A 26,525-nucleotide genomic window follows, 5' to 3' on the forward strand; every position below is an offset into this window, starting at 1 on the left:
CAACATAGCAAGACCCCATCACTACAAAAAATTTAAAATTAGCTTAGTATGGTGGTGCATTCTTGCAGTCCTAGCCACTCAGGAGGCTGAGGCAGAAGGATCTCTTGAGCCTAGGAGTTTGAGGTTGTAGTGAGCTATGATCAGACCACTGCACTCCAGCCTGGGCAACTGAATGAGACCCTGTCCCTCAAAAAAAAAAAAAGGAAAGAAAAAAAAATACTTCAATCGTGTACTCAGTGCAGTCTCAGCCTGGTGTGGTGACCTACAGCATGGGAAGGAGGAACTGTCTGCTCTTCTTCCAACTCTTTCACATGGCTCCCGCTTGCTCTGCTGTGTCTGGGCTCTCCAGGGTCCAGTCAGGGAGCAGGGGGATTAAGGGAAGAAGGGCAAATATATCTTTGTGGCAGATGCTCTTGTAATACAGTATACCATGGCCTTGCAGTAGGAGGAGCCCACATGCTGGCTCTCTCCAATGGGAAGCATTTGTGGGGCTTTTGAAGGCTCTCTGTGGGGACCACCTGGCTGAAAAACTCCCTTCAAAGTCAGTGCACTCTCCCACTTCTCCCAGAAGTTTCTTTTTTTTTTTTTTTTTTTTTTGAGACAGAGTCTCCTTCTGTTGCCCAGGCTGGAGTACAGTGGTGCAATCTCAGCTCACTGCAACCTCCTCCTCCCAGGTTCAAGAGATTCTCCTGCCTCAGCCTCCCGAGTAGCTGGGATTACAGACATGCACCATCACACCCAGCTAACTTTTGTATTTTTAGTAGAGACAGGGTTTTGTCATGTTGGCCAGGCTGGTCTCAAACTCCTGACCTCAAGTGACCACCCACCTTGGCCTCCCAAAGTGCTGGGATTACAGGCATGAGCCACCATGCCCAGCCTTCTCCCAGAAGTTTCTTGCAAATTTCTCAGCTCCTGCTCAGAAGTACAGCATATAACAGCTCATTGCTGGAGTCCCTTCACCCCATAGGCAGCACTTCTGATTCAAGGCCAGCTGTTTTCCATTGTAGCGCCTCGGAAACGCATGCCTTCACCACTACAAATTCTGGCAGTGTAAACAGGTTCCACTACGACCCTCTCATTTAGGATTCCCTGGTGGTTTCAACCAACACCCCCCCCAAATTCCAGACTCACCAGGCAGGAAGCAAACCCTAGTTTCCATTCATTTATGTCCCTAAATGCCGGAAGACACAAACCCACTCCTTCATAATCTCTCCTCCTCCACTCTACTCCAATCCCAGGACACCACAGGAGCCCTGAACTCTCTCAAGAGTTTCCCCAGAGGAAGAGAACAGGAAATGCCATGACACTATCCCTACCCCAAGGCCACTTTCTAATCCCCTTCCTCCTTTTCAGCTGGAGGATATGACTGAGGTTGATAATCACCATACCAGTTTTGCTGTCGCTTCATAATTTCTGCATGGATATGTCTGTGCTAATATCCTATTCAGAAATCTGGGGATAATTATCACCTTTTGCTCCCAACTTTGGGGATTCAGATAAAATTTCAAGACACCATGAAAAGTCCCATTTGATATTCTGTTACACTTAAAACACACCATGACACTTTCCATATGAGCTCTCAGCCCTCGTCAGGGCTGTCTGCAGATGACACAATGGGAAACAGAGAAGCTGTGACTATTGGCAGAGTACTGCGTCTGGGCTGCTGAGATAAGACTTTTGGAAAGATTCAAACCACAGGCTTTTGCAATAGTTACACAATCACTTCCACCCCACCCTCAAGCTGAATGTCTTCCAGAAAGCAGAACATTCTTTAGGAGGTGATTATATAACTAAAACAGAAAAGGTTGTAACTGATGTGTGGGAATATCATTTAAGGGTTTGAAAATATATCAAATCAGAATGAAACACTTAATTAGGACAGGATAGCTTTTTATAGTTAAAGGTGATGCTGTAGAGAGGGGATTTAAATCATTCTGAATTACCCAAGGACTACCTTATGGAAACTACAGGGAAGCCAGTTTGGGACTCAAAAATATGCATTCATTCATTCACTCATTCATTCACTGAGTTCCTGCAAGGCTTCAGGCTCTGAGTTGGGGCTGATGTTGACGCAATGGTTAAGATTTGTTCCCTGCCCTCAAAAGAACTCAGAGAAAATCTCCATAACAGAATAAGGTGCCACCAGAGAAGAAATCATTATTCGAAAAAGATACTTGCACACGCATGTTTATAGCAGTACAATTTACAACTGCAAAATCGTGGAACCACCCCAAATGCCCATCAATTGATGAGTGGATAAAGAAACTGTGATATATATATATATATATATGATGGAATACTATGCAGCCATAAAAAGGAATGAATTAACAGCATTTGCAGTGACCTGGATGAGACTGGAGACTAATACTTTAAGTGAAGTAACTCGGGAATGGAAAACCAAACATCGTAAGTTCTCACCGATATGTGGGAGCTAAGCTATGAGGATGCAAAGGCATAAGAATGATACAATGGACTTTGACGACTTGTGGGAAGACAGAGAGGGGTGAGGGATAAAAGACTACCAGTATGGTGCAGTGTATACTGCTTGGGTGATGGGTGCACCAAAATCACACAAATCACCCTAAAGAATTTACTCATGGCCGGGCACAGTGGATCACGCCTGTAACCCCAGCACTTTGGGAGGCCAAGGTAGGCAGATCACCTGGGGTCAGGAGTTTGAGACCAGCCTGGCCAACATGGTGAAACTCCGTCTCTACTAAAAATACAAAAATTAGCCAGGTGTGTGGCGGATGCCTGTAATCCCAGCTACTCAGGAGGCTGAGGCAGAAGAATCACTTGAACCCGGGAGGCAGAGGTTGCGGTGAGCCGAGACCACACCATTGCACTCTGGCCTGGGCAACAAGAGTGAAATTCCATCTCAAAAAAAATTTAAAAAGAGAACTTAGTCACATAAGCAAATACCACCTATATTCCAATAACTTATGGAAAATTTTTGAAAATTAAAAAAGAAAAAGAAAAAAATTTTTAATCATTAAAAAAACTCATTTATATATTTTTTTAAAAAAATAAGTACTGAGATCCCCTAAGGATCTGCCATATATGTATCCTGGAAGACCAATGAAGAGGGAGGATTCAAGTTCAAAGAGCAGGAGAAGAGAAGCAGTGAAACAACTGATCTTTAGGGTGCCTTCTATCCTTGCAAACCTGAGGCTCTGTTTGTGCTCTGGAAGGCTCAGACATAAGCCATGATGTCCTGCTGGCTATGTGCTGAAGGAGCTGACTTGGTCCGTTGGATGTTTGCTGCACAGGAGGTTTTTGCAGAGTAGGGCTGGCTAGGTTAAAAAAAAAAAGAAAGAAAGAAAAAAAAACAGCTCTCAACTTCTAGCTCCTCCTACCTAGCTAATCCCAGAGCATCTAGCAAGTGAGACAAGAGGTAGAGAGTGGGGCTGGGCATGATGGCTCATGCCTGTAATCCCAGCACTTTGGGAGGCTGAAGCGGGTGGAACACCTGAGGTCAGGAGTTCACAACCAGCCTGGCCAACATGGTGAAACCCTATCTCTACTAAAAATACAAAAAAAATGAGCCAGGCGTGGTGGTGGGTGCCTGTAATCCCAGCTACTAGGGAGATGAGGCAGGAGAATTGCTTGAACCCGGGAGGCAGAGGTTGCAGTGAGCCAAGATCGCGCCATTGCACTCCAGCCTGGGCAATAAGAGCAAAACTCAGTCTCAAAAACAAACCAACAAACAAAAAAAGGTGGAGAGTGGAAGAAAAAGGCAGATCTTACCTCCTCCTTTCCTACTTCAACCCTCTGGGAGAACATGGGAGGAGAGGTTTATAATTAGAGATGTGATTAAAGTCTTTATTTTGATTAAATAAAATTAATTTCAGACAGGCAATAGAACCAACAGTGCATAGTCCAACATCAGAGGTGTGTTCACTAAAATGCAGAGGACAATCAGTAACAGGAGTTCCATCAAGCAGACCTCATGCAGGCAGAGGGAATTCAGGTAGCTGGTGAGGAACGGAAATGCTTAAAAATGGTCTACATGTGCTTGCACTGAAACACACAACAAGGGACAAAGATTTGTGAAATGTGTCCAACAATGCTAAATGAGACTTTTCCTGCCTCTACATTGTGACTAAGAGAGTAAGATCTGGACACATCAAGAAATCCACCTCCAGCCTACAGCCTATATATAAGAAAGAGTGAGGACAACGAAGTTGTCAATCTGTGGTATAGAAAAACATGCTGTTGGCCGGGGGCAGTGGCTCACACCCATAGGCATGATTACAGTCCCAGCACTTTGGGAGGCCAGGCGGGTGGATCACCTCAGGTCAAGAGTTTGAGACTAGCCTAGCCAATATGGTGAAACCCCATCTCTACTAAAAATACAAAAATTAGTTGGCATGGTGGCGCATGACTGTAATCCCAGCTATTCAGGAGGCTGAGGCAGGAGGATCACTTGAACCTGGGAGGCGGAGGTTGCAGTGAGCCAAAATCGCACCACTGCACTCCAGCCTGGGCGACAAGAGTGAGACTCCATCTCAAAAAGAAAAAAAAAAAAGAAAAGAAAAAGGAAAACATTCTGTTGCCTTCCCAAACCATGCAGGAGGAGTCTCAAGAGAAGCAATGGTAGAGAATGGAAGCAGACAGTCCCTGCCAAAAAAAGAACACCATCTCACCATCCTCTTACCTGCCTGCTTACTAAAAGGCAGAACTGGTAGACCCAGTGAGAAAATCTGAGAGTACATTAGTTTTCTATTGCTGCCATTAAAAAATTGCCACAAATTTAGTGGCTTAAAACAACACAAATGTATATCTGTAGAACAGAAATCTAGTAGGAATCTCTAAATCTAAATCTCTAGTAGGAATCTAAAATCAAGGTGTCAGCAAACTAAGCGGACTTCTAGAAGCTCTACGGAATAATCTGTCTCCTGATCAGTTAGGTTGTTGGCAAAATTCAATTATTTGCAGTTGTGGGATTGAGATACATGTTTTCTCTTTTTTTTTTTTTTTTTTTTTAAGACAGAGTCTCACTCTGTTGCCCAGGCTGGAGTGCAATGGCACAATCTTGGCTCATTGCAAACTTCACCTCCTGGGTTCAAGCGATTTTCCTGCCTCAGCCTCCCAAGTAGCTGAGATTACAGGTGCCTGCCACCTCGCCTGGCTAATTTTTGTATTTTTAGTTGAGACAGAGTTTCACCATGTTGGTCAGGCTGGTCTTGAACTCCTGACCTCAAGGGTTCCGCCCACCTTGGCCTCCCAAAGTGCTGGGATTACAGGCATGAGCCACCACACCTGGCCGAGATACATGCTTTCTTGTTGGCTGTAGCTCAGGGTCATTATCAGCTCCTAGAGGCTATTCACTGACTTGGCCTGTGGCTGTCTTCCTCCATCTTCAAGTCAGCAATGGTGGGGAACATATTTCTCATGTCATATGTCTCTGCCCTTTTTCTGTAGTCACATCTCTCTCCCTGACTATAGCCATCTAAAAAGGTGCCCCACTTTTAAGGACTCCTGTGGTGAGTTAATTAGACTGGGGCCACATAGATAATCCAAGATAATCTCCCCAACTCAAGGTCCATAACCTCAATCACATCTGCAAAGCCCCTTTTGCCAGGTAAGGTAATATATTCACAGGTTCCAGAGATCAGGGTGTGGACATCTGTGAGACACAATTATTCTGCCTACCACAGAGGACTGACCTGTGTTCCCTGGAGTTCAGGAAGTGCAGAGACTGGTGCCTGATTGTCCCCTAGAAAAGTCCAAGAGGGAGAGGCTGGCTGGCGCTGTCTATAATGAAGAAGAAAGAGAGAGCATCACACTTTCAGAGCTTAGTGAGGCAAAATGCAGAGCAGATGCTGCAGAGACCCCACCCAAGAAGGCTGCTGACCAGTGTCCAGCCAGAAAGAGGTGACGTACTGTAAACTGCTGAAGTAGGGACGAGGGCATGTCATAAGAGGGCAGCAAGAGAGGACCTCACCATATCAGGAAATTTTGCGCTATCAGAGGTCTCCAACAGAGAGTCTCCAAAGAACCCACAAAACCCCTTATTGAAAAATTATCAGTATTTGGATGTTTGCTACACAGGAGGTTTTTGGAGACTAGGACTGGCTAGGTTAAAAAGTATACATATATATAGCTCTTAACTTCTAGCCCTTCCTACCTGGCTAACCCCAGAGCATCTAGCAAGTGAGACAAGAGGTGGAGAGTGGAAGAAAAAGGCAAATCTTACCTCCTCCTTTCCTACTTCAAGCCTCTGGGAGAATAAGGAAGGAGAGCCTTTTAATTAGAGATGTGATTAAAGTTTTTATTCAGAACAGGCTGAAATTTATAATAGCTGAAACTATCCTGATCCCTAATGTCCAGAAAAACAAACGGCTCTGCCTGAGACACCATCCAGGATGTTGGAATGAAGTTTATTTGAGGATTTTATTAGAAGGCAATGGTGACAAAGAATACAATGGTTTCCTGCTGGAATAGCACCTGTGATGGTTAATTTTGTTTTTTCATTGTTTTTGATTGTTTGTTTTTGAGACGGAGTTTTGGTCTTGTCGCCTAGGCTTGAATGCAATGGTGCAATCTCAGCTCACTGCAACCTCTGCCTCTCAGATTCAAGTGATTCTCCTGCCTCAGCCTCCCGAGTAGCTGGGATTACAGGCATGCACCACCACACCCGGCTAATTTTGTATTTTTAGGAGAGATGGGGTTTTATCATGTTGGCCAGGCTGGTCTCAAACTCCTGACCTCAGGTGATCCACCCACCTCATCCTCATAAAATGCTGGGATTACAGGCCTGAGTCACCGCACTCAGCCAATGCGATGGTTAATTTTTGTGTCAACATGACTGGGCCATGGAGTGCCCAGATTAAACATTATTTCTGGTGTGTCTGTGAGGGTGTTTCAAGGTGAAAATAACATTTGAATTAGGCCGGGTGCAGTGGCTCACACCTGTAATCCCAGCACTTTGGGAGGCTGAGGCAGGAGGATCACCTGAGGTCAGGAATTTGGTATCAGCCTGGCCAACATGGTGAAACCCTGTCTCTACTAAAATTACAAAAATTTTCCTGGCGTGCTGATGCATGCCTGTAATCCCAGCTACTCAGGAGGGTGAGGCAGGAGAATCGATTGAACCTGGGAGGCGGAAGTTGCAGTGAGCAGAGAGAGATCATGCCACTGCACTCCAGCCTGGGTGACAGAGCAAGACTCCGTCTCAAAAAAAAAAAATTAAATTAGTAGGGTAGTAGGGTAGTAAAGCAGATTGCTTTGGGTGGGCTTCATCCAATCTGTTGAAGATCTTAGTAGAATAAAAAGTTGAGAAAAATAATAATAATAATTAGTTCTCTGCCTGTCTTCAAGCTGCAAAGTCAGTCTTCTCCTGCCTTTGGACTTGGACTCAGACTAGAACTTACACTACCAGCGCTCCTGGTTCTCAGGTCTTCAAACTTGGACTGGAAATACATTACCATCTCTCCGGGGTCTCCAGCTTGCTGACTGCAGATCTTGGGACTTCTCTGTCTCCATAATCATGTGAGCTAATTCTTTATAGTAAGTCTCTTGATAGAACTCCTCTTGTTCTGTTTCTCTGGAGAATGCAGACTAACACAGCACCCAAGGCCAGTACATTCAATATACTGATCACATTTGCAGTGGCTCATCTAGGGCCCTTTAAGAACAAAGATCTTCTATTCTCTATGAGCTCTATACTGTGCTTTGTTTCGCTTGATGTCAGACTCCAACTAAGATTTTACAAGTGAGTTTAGTTCTAATAAGTAAAGAAAGGAGGAAAGCATCCCAGGAGAGAAGCTTAGACATAGAAAGGAAGCAAAGCAGATAGGAATGAATAGGGCAGTTGCAGGGAAAAGAGAACAGAGCTACTTGATTGGCACAAAAGGTGGGTGTCCAGGAAGCAGGAGAAAGAAAGTTACCTAAGTAGGACAAATTCTCTAATGCTAGAAAAAAAAAAGTCTGGGCTTGTTGCAATGTATAATAGAGAACTATCAAAATTTCTGTAACTTACAGAGTTTCTGTAAGCATTGGCACATATAAGCGTTTTGTTTTGTTTAAACAAAAATAAATGATAATATCTAATAGATAACATCTTCTAATAGAAGAGAGGAGTCGGGTTGAGAACACCAGCTAGGAATCTGCTACTGAACTTCTATGCCAACTCTACCTTCTGAACAGAACTTGGGAGCTGCAATCTGACAAGTAGGAATGTACATAAGTCAACATAACAGAATATTTGAATTGAGGACATCCCAGAAAGTCTCTAGTTATTGTAAGTACACCAGACATGTGGCAATGAGATGGAATGATTTCTTAACCCTTCCTTCTCTGTCATAACATGTTGTAAGATGAAATCTCCCCCAATCCTTCTGCAATCGGTCCATTTGGGGACAAGCAGGAAATTATTAAGCAGTGGTTGCACCATTGTGAGATTTCATTCTTTCCTGGAGTTGTGTTTTATTTAGACTTCTATTTACAACTAATTTATTTCAAGCAAAACAAAAACAAACATTTTGAACAGGAATAAACTAGTTGGCTTAATTTCCTATAATGCATCACGCTCCCTACTTCATTCTTACTGCACAGTCGGGTCTCCTGGTACCAGCCACACTGAAGGTATTAGTACCTCCCAGGAAAGGCAGTATAATTCCTCTGTGGGAAGATGTTTCTCTCTCTTACACACACACACACACACACACACACACACACACACACACACACACACACACTTAACAATACAACTATTGTATGCAGCAATACAATATTTCTCCTAATTTTCTCAAAGAAACATTCCAAGCTCTTGTCTCCCATCAACCCCCAACTCCTCACCTAAGAAAATCTGAAGTGCCCTCAGGAGCCTGGGGAGAATGACTGAGAGAAAACCCCTACGTGGCTGAGCAGAAAGTAAGCAGCCCATGGGGGCTCCTGTCCCACAGACACCAGGTTTCCTCACTCACCAGTCACATCCTGGCACAGCACGTCCTGCATCCAGGGACCCTCCCCTCTCCCCTGGCTCCAGCCTTTTCTCACTTTTCACTCAGCTAATTTCACCTCCCAGAAGCTCTTCTTTGCACGGACCTGCCTATCTGTATTGCCTCTTCTCGCTTCCCAACCTCTCCCAGCCTCTGGGTGGTTGTCTCATTCCAGAAAATCTTCTGTCAATCATTCTCTTCATGCTTTTTTTTTTTTTTTTTTGAGACAGAGTCTCGCTCTGTTGTCCAGGCCAGAGTGCAGCGATGTGATCTCAGCTCACTGCAACCTCTGCCTCTAACGTTCAAGCGATTCCCCTGCCTCAGCCTCCCGAGTAGCTGGGACTACAGGCATGAGCCACCACACTTAGCTAATTTTTATATTTTTAGTAGAGATGGGGTTTCACCATGTTGGCCAGGCTGGTCTCAAACTCCTGACCTCAAGTGATCTGCCTGCCTCGGCCTCCCAAAGTGCTGGGATTACAGGCATGAGCCACCATGCCCAGCTCCTCATGCCATTTTTGAACTGAGACTAAACTCACTACCTCCAATTAAAAGACTTTAATCCCGACCAATATGCTCAGTAAACAGCAAATGTGGCCATCTCCCTCCTCATTGTCTAAGTGCTTGCTTTTCCTCAAGCATCAACATTCATCTATTTTTACACCCTTTTCTCAGTTTATGTTTCTATTCTTTAAATGTATTCCTTTTGTAAAACTATCATTGGAAATGTTTCTAATTATTTCTAATGACAGTAAAACATTTCTGCTGTATTATGGGCTTCAGTGGGCTGGTCTAGGAGTCTTAAACACCATTTTATCGCAGTTTCTACAAGAAAATGTATTTCAAGTTCAAATAGCTGAGTTGTAAACTTCAAAAACACAAACCTTTTAAAATCAGAGAATGCTGATCAATTAGACATTCTGAGACCGTAAGACTTAAGGTAATTGCCTGTTACCAAATAAACAAGATGCATAATTACTTCTTCTTTTAATGGATCTTCTTTCATTCAACGAAGGCCTCCAACTGGTATCTAAACAGGAGTTAGAGCCAGCTGCTGTCTTTACCATTGCGAAGAGAAAGCTTTAAAAATACACACAGGGACAAAGAGGAAACAAGACAAGGATGCTAAGGAAAAAGACTGTGCAAATAATTTCAAATATAGGAAACAAACAATAACTACGACAGAACACAATGAACAGTGAAAAAATTCTTGAGGATTTTTAATGGAAAGTTAATTGTTATGCAAATATGCATCCACATGTTATTTTGTTTGTTTGTTTGACACAGGGTCTTCCTCTGTCGCCCAGGCTGGAGTGCAGTAGCGCAATCTCAGCTCATTGCCTCCCAGGCTCAAGCGATCCTCCCACTACAGCCTCCTGAGTAGCTGGGACTACAGGCGCCCACCACCACACCCAGCTAATTTTCGTTCTTTGTTTTTTGTTTATTTTAATAGAGACAGCGTTTCGCCATGTTGCCCAGGCTGGTCTCAAACTCCTGAGCTCAAGTGATCCACCCACCTCGGCCTCCCAAAGTGCTGGGATGATAGGCATGAGCCACCACGCCTGGCAACATTTTATCATTTTTTTATTTTTATTTTTTTGCAGAGAGAGTCTCACTCTGTCGCCCAGGCTGAAGTGCAGTGGCAGGCTCACTGCAGCCTCTGCCTTCCGGATTCAAGTGATTCTCTTGTCTCAGCCTCCCAAGCAGCTGTGATTACAGGCGTGCGTTACCACGCCCAACTAATTTTTTTCTTTTCTTTTTTTTTTTTTTTTTTTTTTTTTTGAGACGGAGTCTTGTTCTGTCACCCAGGCTGGAGTGCAGTGGCGCGATCTCGGCTCACCAAAAGCTCCGCCTCCCGGATTCATGCCATTCTCCTGCCTCAGCCTCCCAAGTAGCTGGGACTACAGGCTCCCGCCACCATGCCCTGCTAATTTTTTTGTATTTTTTAGTAGAGATGGGTTCTCACTGTGTTAGCCAGGATGGTCTCAATCTCCTGACCTCGTGATCCGCCCGCCTCGGCTTCCCAAAGTGCTAGGATTACAGGCGTGAGCCAGCGCACCCGGCCAAGCTGGGCTAGTTCTTTTAGCCTATCCTGAGTTGGGTAAGGGCACAGAATCTTTAAGTATGAATATTGTAAATTATGTAAATAAGTATGAATATTGGCAAGATGGATTTATACCTCCACGTAGGCCAGTCATTGGATGCAGCTGCCCCTAGGAGGAGGGTAGAACTTTGAGTAAGGTGGTTCTCTTCAGCCACAGGCAGTTCCTGGAAACTGCCAGCTGCTGGAGAGTGTCAGCCAACTATAATCCCAGCAGCTGGAGGGGTAAGTCCTTCAGTCCTGGAGGGAGCATCTGTGTGGTGCAACAATTACCTACAGCTCTCTCCCCAGTAAAAACCTCCGACGATACATAATTTATTTATTCCCTTCTGTGTTTTCAGCAATATGCTAGGCCCTAGAGTCACCTCTCCTCTAATGGTAAGCGTCAGTTAATGAAAAGAAAGAGAGAGAAGCAAATCTAAATATTTGGTCATTTTTAATATTGAAAGTCTCATATTTTTTTTCCTTGCTTTTCTGAGATGGATGGCTCCTGTGATACCTTTTCTTTTAAAAGATATTTTTCTGATGATACAATTAATTCTCCATCCACTTCTAATAAAATAACTTACAATAAACTAGGAAAAGATATTTTCTTTTTCTTTTTTTTTTTTTTTTAGATAGAGTCTCACTCTGTCACCCAAGCTGGAGTGCAATGGTGTGATTTCAGCTCACTGCAACCTCCACCTTCTGGATGCAAGCAATTCTCCTGCCTCAGCCTCCCAAGTAGCTGGGATTACAGATGCCCACCACCACGCCCAGCTAATTTTTGTATTTTTAATCGAGACAAGGTTTCACTATGTTGGCCAGGCTGGTCTCAAACTCCTGACTTCAGGTGATCTGCCCGCCTCAGCCTCCCAAGTAGCTGGGATTACAGATGCCCACCACCACGCCCAGCTAATTTTTGTATTTTTAATCGAGACAAGGTTTCACTATGTTGTCCAGGCTGGTCTCAAACTCCTGACTTCAGGTGATCTGCCCGCCTCAGCCTCCCAAAGTGCTGGGATTACAGGTGTGAGCCACCACACCCGGCCTGAAAAGGGGTTTCTAACAAAAACCTAAAATAAGTCTTGTTCTTTTTTTAAATTTGACTCTTTGTAGAATTTAACTCTTTTATTATGGAAATTTTCAAACATACACAAGCATAGAGAAAATAGATTAATGGCCGCTATGGACCTGTCACTCATCTTCAACAATAATCAACATTTTGCCAATCTCCAAACGTTATTCTGAAGAACAAAACATTAGACCACATCTCCATAGAACTCAGAAACAACACATAATGATGCCTACTTTTACCATCAATAGTAGACATTTTCCTAGAGTTACCAGGCAATGTAAAAATACCAGAAAAAAAAGAAATAAGTATGAATATTGGCAAGGTAGATTTATACCTAGAAAATCCAGTGAATCACATAAATCTATATGGGCTAATAAAAAACTTTCAGAAAGGAAACAAGATTAACATATAAAAATCTACAGCTTTTCTAAAATCAGAAAAAATCTATTTAAATATGTAATAGAAAAGAAAGCTATATGCAATTTCAATAGACCTTGGGTTACCTAGGAAAAAAAACTTAAAAATATGAAAGCTGTTGCCAGGCATGGTAGCTCATGCCTGTAACCCTAGCACTTTGGGAGGCTGACATGGGTGGATCACCTGAGTCCAGGAGTTCAAGAACAGCCTGGGCAATGTAGCGAAACCCAGTCTCTACAAAAAATCAGCCAGGTGTGGTGGCACATGCCTATAGTCCCAGCTACTTGGGAGGCTGAGGTGGGAGGATCACCTGGGCCTAGGAAGTTGAGTGAGCAGAAATTGTGCCGCTCCACTCCAGCCTGGGTGACAGAGTGAGACCCTGTCTCAAAAAAAAAGAAAAGAAAATTGTTGAGGATAACCATATAATTTTAATGAAGGCCATAAAAGATATTTCTAGATGAAAAGACTCAATAATATACAGATATTATGCCCCCAAATTAAATAATAAATGTAATATAATTTTATCAAAATTCCAACAGCATATTTTATAGAATTGGCAAGTTAATTTTAAAGTTCATCTATGAGTTGTGCCAAAAAAAGTTAAGATTCATTAGAGAAAGAACTTTACCAGATGTTAACTATGTTGTAAAGTCACAATAATTGAAATAGTACTGTGAAAAATAGACCAATAGATCAATAGAATAGAATTTAAAAGTCCAGAAAAATATATATACACACACGCACATATATATATGTGTCCATGTGTGTGTGTGTGTGTGTGTGTAATCTTAGTATATGTTAAAGGAGACATTTAAAATCACTTGGGAAATGACAGACTAATAGAGAGTGTTGGGACAAGGAGCTATCCATTTGGAAGAAAAAAAGTAAATTAAATCCCTTTCTCAGACTGAGCGCAGTCGCTCATGCCTGTGATCCCAGCACTTTGGGAGGCCAAGGGGGGCAGAATGCCTGAGGTCAGGAGTTTGAGACCAGCCTGGCCAACATGGTGAAACCCTGTCTCTACTAAAAATACAAAAAATAGCTGGGCGTGGTGGCCAGTGCCTGTAATCCCAGCTACTCAGGGACAAGAGAATCGCTTGAACAAAGGAAAGGAGGCAGAAGTTGCAGTGAGCCAAGATGGCGCCACTGCACTCCAGCCTGGGCAACAGAGTAAGACTCCATATCAAAAACAAACAAACAAACAAACAAAAAAACAAATCCCTTTCTCATACCATACATTAAAATAAATTCCAGTTTGTTTGTTTGTTTGAGACAGGTCTCACTCTGTTGCCCAGACTGGTTTCCAGTGGCATGATCTTGGCTCACTGCAACCTCTGCCTCTTGGGCTCAAGCGATCCTCCCACCTCAGCCTCCCAATCACCTAGAACTGAACTAAAGGTATGTGCCACCATGCCTGTCTCATTTTTGTATTTTTGTAGAGACAGAGTTCTGCCACGTTGCTCAGTCTGGTCTCAAACTCCTGAGCTCAAGCGATCCTCCTGCTTCGGCCTCCCAAAGTGTTGGGATTATGGGTGTAAGCCACTATGCCCGGCCTCAATTTTATTTTATTGAACCATATGAAATTGCCACTCCTGTTTTTACAAAATGGTTGAATATCAGCAAATTCATATGGCTCAACTTAATTAAATATATATTTTCCTGATTTTCACAAATTATCAATTCAAACACAAAGTTATGACACAGGCCGGGCATGGTGGCTCATGCCTGTAATCCTAGCACTTCGGGAGGCCAAGGCAGGTGGATCACCTGAGGTCAGGAGTTCAAGACCAGCCTGGCCAACATGGCAAAACCCCATCTCTACTAAAAATACAAAATCAGCCAGGCGTGGTGGTGGGTGCCTGCAATCCCAGCTACTAGGGAGGCTGAGGCAGGAGAATCGCGTGAACCTGGGGGCGCAGAGATTGCAGCGAGCCGAGGTTGCACCACTGCACTCCAGCCCGGGCGAAAGAGCAAGACTCCATCTCAAAAAAAAAAAAATATGTGAAGCAATGTCTTATTTAAAAATTAACCATTAAACATGCAAATTGAGAAGATTAAATGGCTGATTTCATTATGGTTAGACTAGACTGGGACACTATTTTTTCTGCCATAATAAGAAAATGACCACATTATTGAAAGCATTTTTTAGAAATTGGGTTGCCAAAAAAATGCTATTGCTGAAGCACAGAAACATGGGGAGAAACTCAAACTTTTCCGGAGAGATCTTTCAGTATTTCAGCACTACAGGTGTGGGTGGACAGAACAGCTCGTCCAGAAAGAACCCAAACTGAAAACCTAACTTTCAAATCACACCCACATGGTAGGCTAGTGAAGCAGCCTCCCCAGATAAAGGGAAAATGACCCTTCTCTGCACCGCACTCAATGGCATAAAGATAGATTCTTAAACTTATAGAAGACAGGACCTTCTAGTGGGTTGAAAATACTTAACGTTCCATTGACTTCCCACTGATTCCTCATGTGGCCACTGAAATCTCATGCATTCGACAGCTCAAAGTTCAGAATTCTACCCGGTCTTGAGACTACCATCTTGTATTTCTTTGCAGTTAATTTTTTGCACAGAGATTTCTTTCCCTCTGATTTCTAGCCTGTTGCCTTGTAGGTTTCTTGCTGCCTTCTCTTCCCCAGATAATAACATCCTACAAAATTTGGTGTTATTTCTAAACCCACAGTAGATACCTCAGTCTTACTGATTATTTCCTAGGCTGTCAGCTCATATGGTAGCCCTAAAAAGTTTAATGCTTTTTGCAGTGATACCATCATCAGTTTCTAAATACCTCCTTTCTTCAGATTAACTAAAAAATAACAGTGTAACACTATTTGCCTTTGGTTTTTTTATTTTATATTATTTTATTTATTTATTTATTTTTTGAGAGAAGTCTCACTCTTGTTCCCCACGTTTGAGTGCAGTGGCTTTATCTTGGCTCACTGCAACCTCAGCCTCCCAGGTTCAAACGATTCTCCTGCCTCTGCCTCCCAAGTAGCTGGGATTAAGGTGCTTGCCACCACACCTGGCTAATATTTGTATTTTTTAGTAGAGACGGGGTTTCACCATGTTGGCCAGGCTGGTCTCGAACTCCTGACCTCAGATGATGCGCCCACCTCGGCCTCCCAAAGTGCTGGGATTACAGGCGTGAGCCCCCACACCCGGTCTGGTTTTAAACATATCATAACTACTTCTTTATGGACATCTCCAGAGAAGGAACTATAATTCTTTGTTTCATGTTGAAATGTTCATGGATATATTTTCAAATCTTCAGTCTAGAAGAAACACAGGTAGCACAAAAGTCAGGAATCCTGATATGAGGTTGCAGTCACACAGCCTTCCTTGCCAGAGCCTCCACTCATATTATTTTTTCATGTTTTCTGTTCCATTTAACAACAGTTTCCCATAATCCTTGGAGGTCCTATCTCAATTGCCTTCCTTCTCAATCTTTCTTCCAGCCTGTTCTCCCCTAACTTGATATTTCTATGGTCAGCTTGACTTGCACCACTGTGTACTGAGATGCAGCCTCTCGTAAGAGGAAGCCCCCCACTCAGCACCTGCCCTGCCTTGTTCAGACACTGCAGGTGAATGAATTAAGAGACCATTAAAGTATGCTATTTTTTTGTTTGTTTAACTCTGAAACAGTGCACTACTGTGTGAAAAAAAGTAGAAATAGGTCTACGTTTGTCTGAATTTAGAGACACTTTTGCCTCACCATCTGCATCATGAGTTAAATTTTAAGTGTTACAATAACTTCAGACCCCAATAAAATAGAAGAGTTAGTTCAATCTAGTCACTGCCCCACCTCAAGCAACATTAGGGCTTGAAGCCATCCTCACCCTGTTGGGAGCCTACCCCATCGTGCCAGGGTTTGCAGGGAAAGTCAAACATTATCTTCCAGAGGAAACACTAGGCGGGTACCCTGGCTCAAAACCTTCTGGTTTCCCATTCCCAGGTCCCGCTCCAGCACTTCCTCTGAGCTGCTCTTCATTCTCCAGCTGCCCTCCAGACTCGTGGAGGCAGTGTGGGAACCTGAGAAGCCATTTGCAGTCACTGTGCTGTCCCCATAGGTCAATGTGAGGTCGCCTTCAGTCAGAATAAAATCAGAGTTTCCCTCTCTCAGTGGCTCTTGGTTATCGTACACCTGGGGACTGGTCAGACATCAAGCTAGCAAGCTACACCAGGCGGGAGAGTGGTGGTTGGTGGGGAGCTGCTTTGTCTACACCAGGCAGGAGAGTGGTGGTTAGTGGGGAGCCGCTGTGTCTCCACCAGGCGGGAGAGTGGTGGTTAGCGGGGAGCCGCTGTGTGTGAGGATGGGCTTCAGGTAATTGTGATCAAAGCTGTACCACAGCCTGAATATCCATGTGCTCTCCTGTTTTGTCCAGTTTCCTCTGGCAGAATCTGGGCTGTCCCCTTGTAAGACTTGAAAGCTGTCATTGTTGGGTGGTGGATCTTGATCGGGGTCAACACCAACTCTGAAGTACTGCCAGTGGTGTTCGTTGCGGTCCTCTTTGGAGGGCTCCTTGATGCTAACTCTGATATTAAGCCATGACAACATGGGTGTCGTGCCTCCTCCAATGATCCAGATGGTGAAGAACACGATGAAAGGCGTGGTGGTGAACGTCATCTGGCGAGCATAGGATGCCGTGTCACAGATGGCCAACGCAAATGCCACTGCTCCCCTGAGGCCTGAAAACATCATCGTGTGTTGAAAATTCCAGCCAATCTTATGCCTTCTGCCCAAGCTGAGGAAGAAGGAGAGCGGGTAGATATGGGCGGCTCTGCCCAGGAAGACAGCAACAAAAGCTCCAATGATGAAAACAGGGCTGAAAACGTGCTTCTGGAAGGTAAATAGCGCCAGGACCATGCAGGAGAAGATGAAGTTCTCTGCCTCAAAGAGCTGCTTGCTTCGACTTCTTGATTCCACCAACAGATTGTTGAAGGTGTAATGAGCTTGTGTGATTCCACAGAAAAGGACAGCTACAACGCCTGTAAATCCGCAGGCTTCTGCCAAGAGAAACGTGCTCCAGGACATGAGGAAGAAGAGCGCCGTCTCCAGCAGGGGAAAGCAGTCCAGTTTGGTAAACTTGGTCACTAAAGCAGTCACAACACCAGTCACAGCTCCCATGGTAAAACAGCCACTAAATATACCTAGAAAAATGCCAACTGACTTTAAAAAGGCAGCAGCATCAAAGGCGTGAGTTGAAGTTCAGTCCTGCTGGCTGGTAGGCAACAATAGATGAGAAAAGTACAACACAACAACGTCATTTAGGATGCTCTCTCCAAACAGAAGTACATAAAGATCCATGTCTGCATGCAATTCATTAATATCACCAGCACAGTCACTGCAGGTGCCACTGGGTCAGTGGCAGAGATGATTGCTCTAAAAAAGAGACAATGTGTGTAGTAAAATTTCTCTGAGAGCTGTCTCATAATCTTCATGAGCTTCACCATACCATACCTGAGATTTCCAATACGGAAGCACGAAACAGCAGTCCCCAAGAAGGCGTGACCCAAGATTTCTAAAAAAGTGTCTCTTTAAGCTGTATCCAGCATGGGAAATAACTGGAGGCAGAAGAATGTTGAAAAATACCTATGGGTCGAATGTTACCTTCCCTAGCATGTCATTCTGCTTTACGCTGTTGATCTTGCCAGGGCTGATTTCTCTTTTCAGAGTGTATTCGAAGAATTTACCGCTGACATCCACTACTAAAGTGCTGAAGGCCTGATCTTCTTGAGTGCAGTTGAGTAATTTGTCACGGCCCCTGGTGCCAGGGGTACCATACCTCAGGATCACCCCAACGATGAGCCCACAGATCATGGCCAGCCCGGTCTCATGCAGAAAGTGCACCCGGCAGTACTTGAAGAGCCATATGGTGAGGATGGTGAGCGTGAGCAGCAGGATGAAGGTGAGCAGGCTCACACTGTCTGGCCGGTGGCTCTCTTCCGCCTCCTTCTCAGTGACGAGCTCCTCCATGGCGCTGCTGTTCTCAACCGCCGCCCCAGAGGAGGAGGCCGAGGCCTCGGCCGTTACTCGAAGTCCCCTACCCAGTAGCAGCGGCAGCAGCAGCAGCAGCCGCCGCGGCGGCGCCTGGGCAACCCGACCCGGGCAGGGGAGCGCCGCGTCACCAGGCTCCGTGGTCCCGGAGCCGCCCACGCCTCCTCTGCCCGGGGACCAGCAGCACCGCCGACCTGCGCGAGTGGCCGCGGCCACCGCAGCACCTCCTCCTACTCGCGCCGGGCCGGGGCTGGGCCCAGAGCAGCGCCTCCAATTGTATTTAAAATGTAGTTTTTAGAAGAATAACCAAGGCCGGGAGCAGTGGCCCACGCCTGTAATCCTAGCACTTTGGGAGAGTGAGGGGGGTGGATCACCTGAGGTCAGGAGATCAAGACCAGCCTGGCCAACATGAGGAAACCCCCGTCTCCACTGAAAATACAAAAAAAAAAAAAAAAAGGGAAAGGATTCCCTATTTAATAAATGGTGTTGGGAAAACTGGCTGAAACTGGGTCCCTTCCTTACACCTTATTCAAAAATTAATTCAAGATGGATTAAAGTCTTAAACGTTGGACCTAAAACCATAAAAACCCTAGAAGAAAACCTAGGCATTACCATTCAGGACATAGGCATGGGCAAGGACTTCATGTCTAAAACACCAAAAGCAATGGCAACAAAAGCCAAAATTGACAAATGGGATCTAATTAAACTAAAGAGCTTCTGCACAGCAAAAGAAACTACCATCAGAGTGAACAGGCAACCTATAAAATGGGAGAAAATTTTCGCAACCTACTCATCTGACAAAGGGCTAATATCTAGAATCTACAATGAACTCAAACAAATTTACAAGAAAAAAACAAACGACCCCATCAAAAAGTGGGCAAAGGACATGAACAGACACTTCTCAAAAGAAGACATTTATGCAGCCAAAAAACACATGAAAAAATGCTCACCATCACTGGCCATCAGAGAAATGCAAATCAAAACCACAATGAGATACCATCTCACACCAGTTAGAATGGCAATCATTAAAAAGTCAGGAAACAACAGGTGCTGGAGAGGATGTGGAGAAATAGGAACACTTTCACACTGTTGGTGGGACTGTAAACTAGTTCAACCATTGTGGAAGTCAGTGTGGCGATTCCTCAGGGATCTAGAACTAGAAATACCATTTGACCCAGCCATCCCATTACTGGGTATATACCCAAAGGACTATAAATCATGCTGCTATAAAGACACATGCACACGTATGTTTATTGTGGCACTATTCACAATAGCAAAGACTTGGAACCAACCCAAATGTCCAACAATGATAGACTGGATTAAGAAAATGTGGCACATATACACCATGGAATACTATGCAGCCATAAAAAATGATGAGTTCATGTCCTTTGTAGGGACATGAATGAAATTGGAAATCATCATTCTCAGTAAACTATCGCAAGAACAAAAAACCAAACACCGCATATTCTCACTCATAGGTGGGAACTGAACAATGAGAACACATGGACACAGGAAGGGGAACATCACACTCTGGGGACTGTTGTGGGGTTGGGGGAGAGGGGAGGGATAGCTTTAGGAGATATACCTAATGCTAAATGACAAGTTAATGGGTGCAGCACACCAGCATGGCACATGTATACATATGTAACCTGCACATTGTGCACATGTACCCTAAAACTTAAAGTATAATAATAATAATAAAATTAAAAAATTAAAAAATAAAATTTAGCCGGGCGTGGTGACGGGCACCTGTAATCCTAGCTACTCAGGAGGCCGAAGCAGGAGAATCACTTGAACCCTGGAAGCGGAGGTTGCAGTGAGCCGAGACGGCACCATTGCACTCCAGCCTGGGCAAAAAGAGCGAAACTCTGTCTCAAAAAAAAAAAAAGAATAACAGAAAAAATGTGAGAAAATATATTTAAAACCTTGGAGAGAGAAAGCTATCTTAACAAAACAGAGAGCCAAATGCATTCACGTATGACAGAAGGTACATAAAGTCGAGAAGTAACTGAATTATTACATAAAATATTTGCAACTGATGTAACAAAATTTTATACCTCACTTTATTTTGTTTTTTAATTTTAGTTATGGAGATGGAGTTTTGCTCTTGTTGCCCAGGCTGGAGTGCAATGGCGCCATCTCGGCTCACTGCAACCTGCATCTCCTGGGTTCAAGTAATTCTCTTGCTTCAGCCTCCCAAGTAGCTGGGATTACAGGCATGTGCCACCATGCCCAGCTAATTTTTGTATTTTAAGTAGAGATGGGGTTTCACCATGTTGGCCAGGCTGGTCTTGAAATCCTGACCTAGGTGATCCACCTGCCTTGGCCTCCCAAAGTGCTGGGATTACAGGTGTGAACCACCGCTCCTGGCCTATTTTATTATTTATACATATTATATATATAACATTTTATCTGAATTATCTAAATTTAGCTGAATATTTTAGATATATGTTTATATAAAGAACCTATTGATCAGGCCGGGCACATGGCTCACGCCTGTAATCCCAGCACTTTGGGAGGCTGAGGCAGACAGATCACCTGAGGTCAGGAGTTCAAGACCACCTGGCCAACATGGCAAAACCCTGTCTCTACTAAAAATACAAAAAAATTAGCTGGATGTAGTGGCGCGCACCTGTAGTCCCAGCTACTCGGGAGGCTGAGGCAGGAGAATTCCTTGAACCCGGGAAGCAGAGGCTGCAGTGAGCTAAGATTGCACCACTGCACTCCAGCCTGGGCAACAGAGCGAGACTCCATCTCAAAGGAAAAAAAGAACATATTGATCAATAAGAAACAACCCAGTAGAAATCTACTATTCAATTAAAAATAACCCAGTTAAAAAATGGGTAAAGCATATAAACAATTTGCAGATTTGTTTATATTTGTTTACATTGCAGATTTGACAAGATACAAATGTTCAAAACCACATATAAAATGTGCATATGAATAAAACAAATTAATAAAATGAGATATAAATCAAGTTAATAAAATCAGTGAATGAAATATGAGATATCAATTTTTGACCATGACTTTAAATGAGAAATTGAGAAGAGTCTGCAGTTTTACCCTACCTGCAAGCTAACAACTTTTAGCCTACCACAGTTTTTGGGTTTGGTTTTGTTTTCTTTTTTGAGATGGAGTCTCACTCTGTTGCCCAGCAAGGAGCGCAGTGGCTTGATCTCAGCTCACTGCAACCTTTGCCCGCCTCCCAGCTTCAAGCAATTCTCCTGACTCAGCCTCCTGAGTAGCTGGGATTATAGGCATCTGCCACCACATCCAGCTAATTTTTGTATTTTTAGTAGAGACGGGGTTTCACCATGTTGGCCAGGCTGGTCTCAAACTCCTGACCTCTGGTGATCCACCCACCTTGGCCTCCCAAAGTGCTGGGATTACAGGCGTGAGCCACCATGCCCGGCCCACAGTTTTTATGTATATTTGCTGACAGAAGATAAAACTAGAAAAACAAGATGCTCTGATCAACAAATACATGTATAAAATCTGTTTGGTGCTTATGTTCCTAATTTTAAGTTCATTAATTGGCATTCTGGTATATGCAACAGTCTCTTACAAGTTTGGTTAGAATGAGTCAGTTGCCAAGATCAACTCTGAATATTAATTAACTGATAAAGTGAAATCCTTGCACCTGTAAGACCAAGAACAAAGAGGACTCAAGGTACTGTCAACCTATCTGGACAGCCTTTCCCAAAGACATCTACCTCTCTGACCCCTTGCATGCCTTCATCAAACCAAAACACTTTCAGCTGTTTCTCTCTTGCAACTATTTCCAACCTCTGTCATCATCGTAGTTATTTCCATTTCTCAGTATCTCTGTTAAAAGGTATCATCCGGGCTGGGCGCGGTGGCTCACGCCTGTAATCCCAGTACTTTGGGAGGCCAAGGCAGGTGGATCACCTGAGGTCAGGAGTCGAGATCAGCCTGGCCAACATGGTGAAACCTCATCTCTGCTAAAAATACAAAAAATTAGCCGGGTGTGATGGTGGGCACCTGTAATCCCACTACTAGGGAGGCTGAGGCAGTAGAATCGCTTGAACCCAGGATACAGAGGTTGCAGTGAGCCGAGATTGTGCCACTGCACTCCAGCCTGGGCAACAAGAGTGAAACTCCGTCTCAGCAAAAATAAAAAATAAAATGTATCATTCAAATTTGAACACAATACTGCAGATGCAATCAAAACAGCACAGAATATATGCACTGGATGCCATTTTTGTATAAATGTACCCTAAATCTGAATTTAGGGCTTTTTGCAAGCTGCTATACTTGTAGAATCCTATCAAGCTTGTATATAACTCCAACTTCCAAGTCTTTTTCACATAGGAAGGTAACACAGTAAAAGCAGATGAGAGCTTATACTGTGGATTCATACTTCCTGAGTTTGAATTCCTGCTCTGCCATGTGCTGACTGTGTAACCGTGGGCAAGTCACTTAATCTCTCTAAGCCTTAGTTTGCTCATCTGTAAAATAGTAATGATGAGCATACCTGCCTCAAAGCGTTGTTGTAAAGATTAAGTAAATTGCCTTAATTAAAATACTCTGTACATGGCCGGGCACGGTGGCTCACGCCTGTAATCCCAGCACTTTGGGAGGCCGAGGCATGCGGATCACAAGGTCAGGAGATCGAGACCATCCTGGCTAACACAGTGAAACCCCGTCTCTACTAAAAATACAAAAAATTAGCCAGGCGTGGTGGCAGGTGCCTGTAGTCCCAGCTACTCGGGAGGCTGAGGCAGGAGAATGGCGTGAACCCGGGAGGCACAGCTTGCAGTGAGTGGAGATTGTGCCACTGCACTCCAGCCTGGGTGACAGAGCGAGACACCGTCTCAAAAAAAAAAAAAAAAAAATACTCTGTACAGGGCTGGGTGTGGTGGCTCATACCTATAATCCCAGTACTTTGTGAGGCCAAGGTGGGAGGATCGCTTGAGCCCAGGAGTTTGAGACCAGCTTGGGGAATATAGCAAGACCCCATCTTTACAAAAAAAAAAATCCAAAAAATTAGCTGGGCATGGTGGCACATGCCTGTAGTCTCAGCTACTCGGGAGGCTGAGGTGGGAGGATTGCTTGAGTTCAAGAGGTCGAGGCTGCAGTGACCCATGTTCAGGCCACTGCACTCCAGCCTGGGTGACAGAGCAAGACCCTGTCTCAAAAATAAAATAAAACACTTGGTACAATGCTGATCATATCTCATGAATCCTAGTTGTATGGATATATTTCATCATACTTAATCCTCCCAGGAATTCTATGGGGTATATATTACTGCATCCACTTTACAGATGAGAAATCTGAGGTTTGTAGAGTTTAAGTAGTTTGCCTGAGGTCAACTAACTGCTAAATGGCAGAGCCAGCCAAGGTTGTAACAAGACCTGCCTGACACCAAAGACCAAGTTCTTTCTCTTGTACCATTTAGGAACCCTCTTCCCCTTCCTGTGTTTCTACTTTTTTTTTTTTGACAGAGTCTTTCAACCTCCCAGACTCAAGCAATCCTCCCACCACAGCCTCTGAGTAGGTCGGACCACAGGAGCATACCACCATACCTGGCTAATTTTTGTTGTGTTTTCTGGTTTTGGGAGGTTTTTTTTGGTAGAGATAGGGTTTTGCCATGTTGCCCAGGCCAGTCTCAAACTCCTGGGCTCAAGCAATCCATCTACCTTGGCCTCTCCAAGTTCTGGGATTACAGGCATGAGCCACTGCTCCTGGTCTCTACATTTTTTAAGCTTTCACATGGCACAATACAGAGGTTAAGAACAAAAGCTCAGCCAGGCTTGGTGGCTCATGTCTGTAATCCCAGCACTTTGGGAGGCCCAGGTGGGTGGATTACCTGAAGTCAGGAGTTCAAGGCCAGCCTGACCAACACGGCAAAACCCCATCTCTACTAAAAAATATAAAAATTAGCCAGGCATGGTGGCGCACGCCTGTAATCCCAGCTACTAGGGAGGCCAAGGCAGGAAGAATTGCTTGAACCTGGGAGGCGGAGGTTTCAGTGAGCTAAGATCGCACTACTGCACTCCAGCCTGGGGGACAGAGCGAGACTCCATCTCACAAAAAAGAACAAAAGCTCCAGGCTGGGTGCAGTGGCTCACACCTGTAATCCCAGAACTTTGGGAGGCCGAGGCAGGAGCACTTGAGCCCAGGGGTTCGAGGGCAGCGTGGGCAGCATATGGAGACTCTTATCTCTACAAAAAATTTTAAAATTTGCCAGGTGTGGTGGTGTGCACCTGTAGTCCCAGCTCCCAGCTACTTGGGAGGCTGAGGTGGGACGATCTGCTTGAGCCTGAGAGGTCGAGGATATAGTGAGCCATGATCATGCCACTGCACTCCAGTCTGGGTGACAGAGCAAGACCTTTTCTCAAAAAAAGAAGAGAGAGAGAGAAAAGAGTGCCAGCTCTAGGGACAGACTGCCTTGTTCGATGATCTTGAATGAACTATTTAATCTCTATTTACAAAATCTGGGACAAGTCACTTAACTTCATCAAGTCAGTTTCCCCATCTGTAAAATAAGAATTTTAATAGTAATATCGGCCGGGTGCAGTGGCTCATGCCTGTAATTCCAGCACTTTGGGAGGCTGAGGTGGGTGGCCTGAGGTCAGGAGTTCAAGACCAGCCTGGCCAACATGGTGAAACCCCATCTCTACTAAAAATACAAAAATTAGCCAGGCATGGTGGCAGGTGCCTGTAATCCCAGCTACTCAGGAGGCTGAGACAGGAGAATTGCTTGAACCCAGGAGGCGGAGGTTGCAGTGAGCCAAGATTCTGCCACTGCCCTCCAGCCTGGGTGACAGAGCCAGACTCCATCTCAAAAAAAAAAAAATGGCATTTTAATAGCAATATCTACACTCAGGAGTTTCAGCGCTGATTAAATGAGATAACATCTAACACAGTGCCTACCCATTTGCTAGGAAACAGTATATTTTAGCTCTATTATTCCCTCTCCATTTCACCTTGCTGGTTTCAGCCAAGTGCTTAGACTGGTCAAAGTAATTCTGAATCCCAGAAAATCCATGCAACTCCTGATGATCAAAAAATATTCTCTTTTAAGTGCTCACATATCATCTGCTTAGTAAACCATCCTAGAGTGTTTCTAGAAATTAACATTGAATTTACAAAGGTTTTTCCTACATCTGAGATAGAAGTCAGATTGCATCTAGAGTTCTTTCCCTCACTTTTGTGAACTGTGACATGATCATATTGAAGAGGGAGAAATGAAGGACATTGTAACTCATTAAATGCATAAGACCCAGAAATAATAGAAAGTTGACTTCAGCTGTGATTCATCAGAGGTTCTTTGCATCAGTTCCTACCACTTTATCGCAATTCACTTCCCATATTGCTCAGCCCTATATATTTATCACTGGCAACCCACATTTGAGGCCAATGATTACAAAATGTTCTTTTGTACATCAACCCAGCTGCCAGGAGCCCACCCCCACCCCCACACTCAGCAGAGTTGGTTCAGATAACTAAGCTTTTGATATTTCAAGGCTGAAGGAAAAGGAACTCAATCCCCACATAAGTCCTGTGAGATATTTATTACTGTTCCCATTTTACTGCTGAGGAAGATGGGGCTTCTCAAGGCTATTATTCATATTTTATCCAAAGTCACAGAGTTATTAGGAATGCAGATCGCTGTTGACCTAGATCTCCCACCATGCCACTACAGGTTGAAGGAGCCACAGGCTGCAAACAGCAATGTTTTCCCAAACTGCTTATCCAGCCATGAACCACCCACAGCATTTTTGCAATATCTCCCTACCTCCTATGAAATTACTTACTTAATTTTTTTAATCAATGCACTTTTTGCTGCCTAAATAAATTTAGGGACTATTAGTCTAAACACTAGCAACTCAGAAATCACAGGTTTTATAACACCATCATGTTTATTTTGTGTAATATATTTTTAAATGGCCAGGCACAATAGCTCACGCCTGTAATCCCAGCAATTTGGGATACCAAGGCAGGAGGATCGCTTACGGCAGGAGGATCGCTTGAGCCCA

General features: G+C 44.1%; 1 protein-coding gene and 1 pseudogene across 6 annotated transcripts in view; both read right to left on the reverse strand.

Annotated features, from left to right (window-relative positions):
* The window catches only part of LOC104001655 (putative uncharacterized protein encoded by LINC00596), a 169,737-nt gene that overhangs the window by 104,496 nt on the left and 38,716 nt on the right, over positions 1–26,525 (reverse strand). For 2 of the 6 annotated variants that reach the window (XR_008538329.2, XR_001708546.3), the window contains exon 3: positions 5,670–5,757. The exons of 3 other annotated variants lie outside the window; for them this stretch is intronic. The gene's annotated coding sequence lies outside the window, so the exon portion shown is untranslated. Of the gene's footprint in view, positions 1–5,668; positions 5,758–26,525 lie in introns of those variants that run through there. One more of the 6 variants, XR_010148401.1, reaches the window with a different exon arrangement.
* LOC134807590 (sodium/hydrogen exchanger 7-like) lies at positions 16,679–18,589 on the reverse strand (annotated as a pseudogene).

This window comes from Pan troglodytes, chromosome 10, assembly GCF_028858775.2.
Source record: "Pan troglodytes isolate AG18354 chromosome 10, NHGRI_mPanTro3-v2.0_pri, whole genome shotgun sequence".
NCBI lineage: Eukaryota > Metazoa > Chordata > Mammalia > Primates > Hominidae > Pan > Pan troglodytes.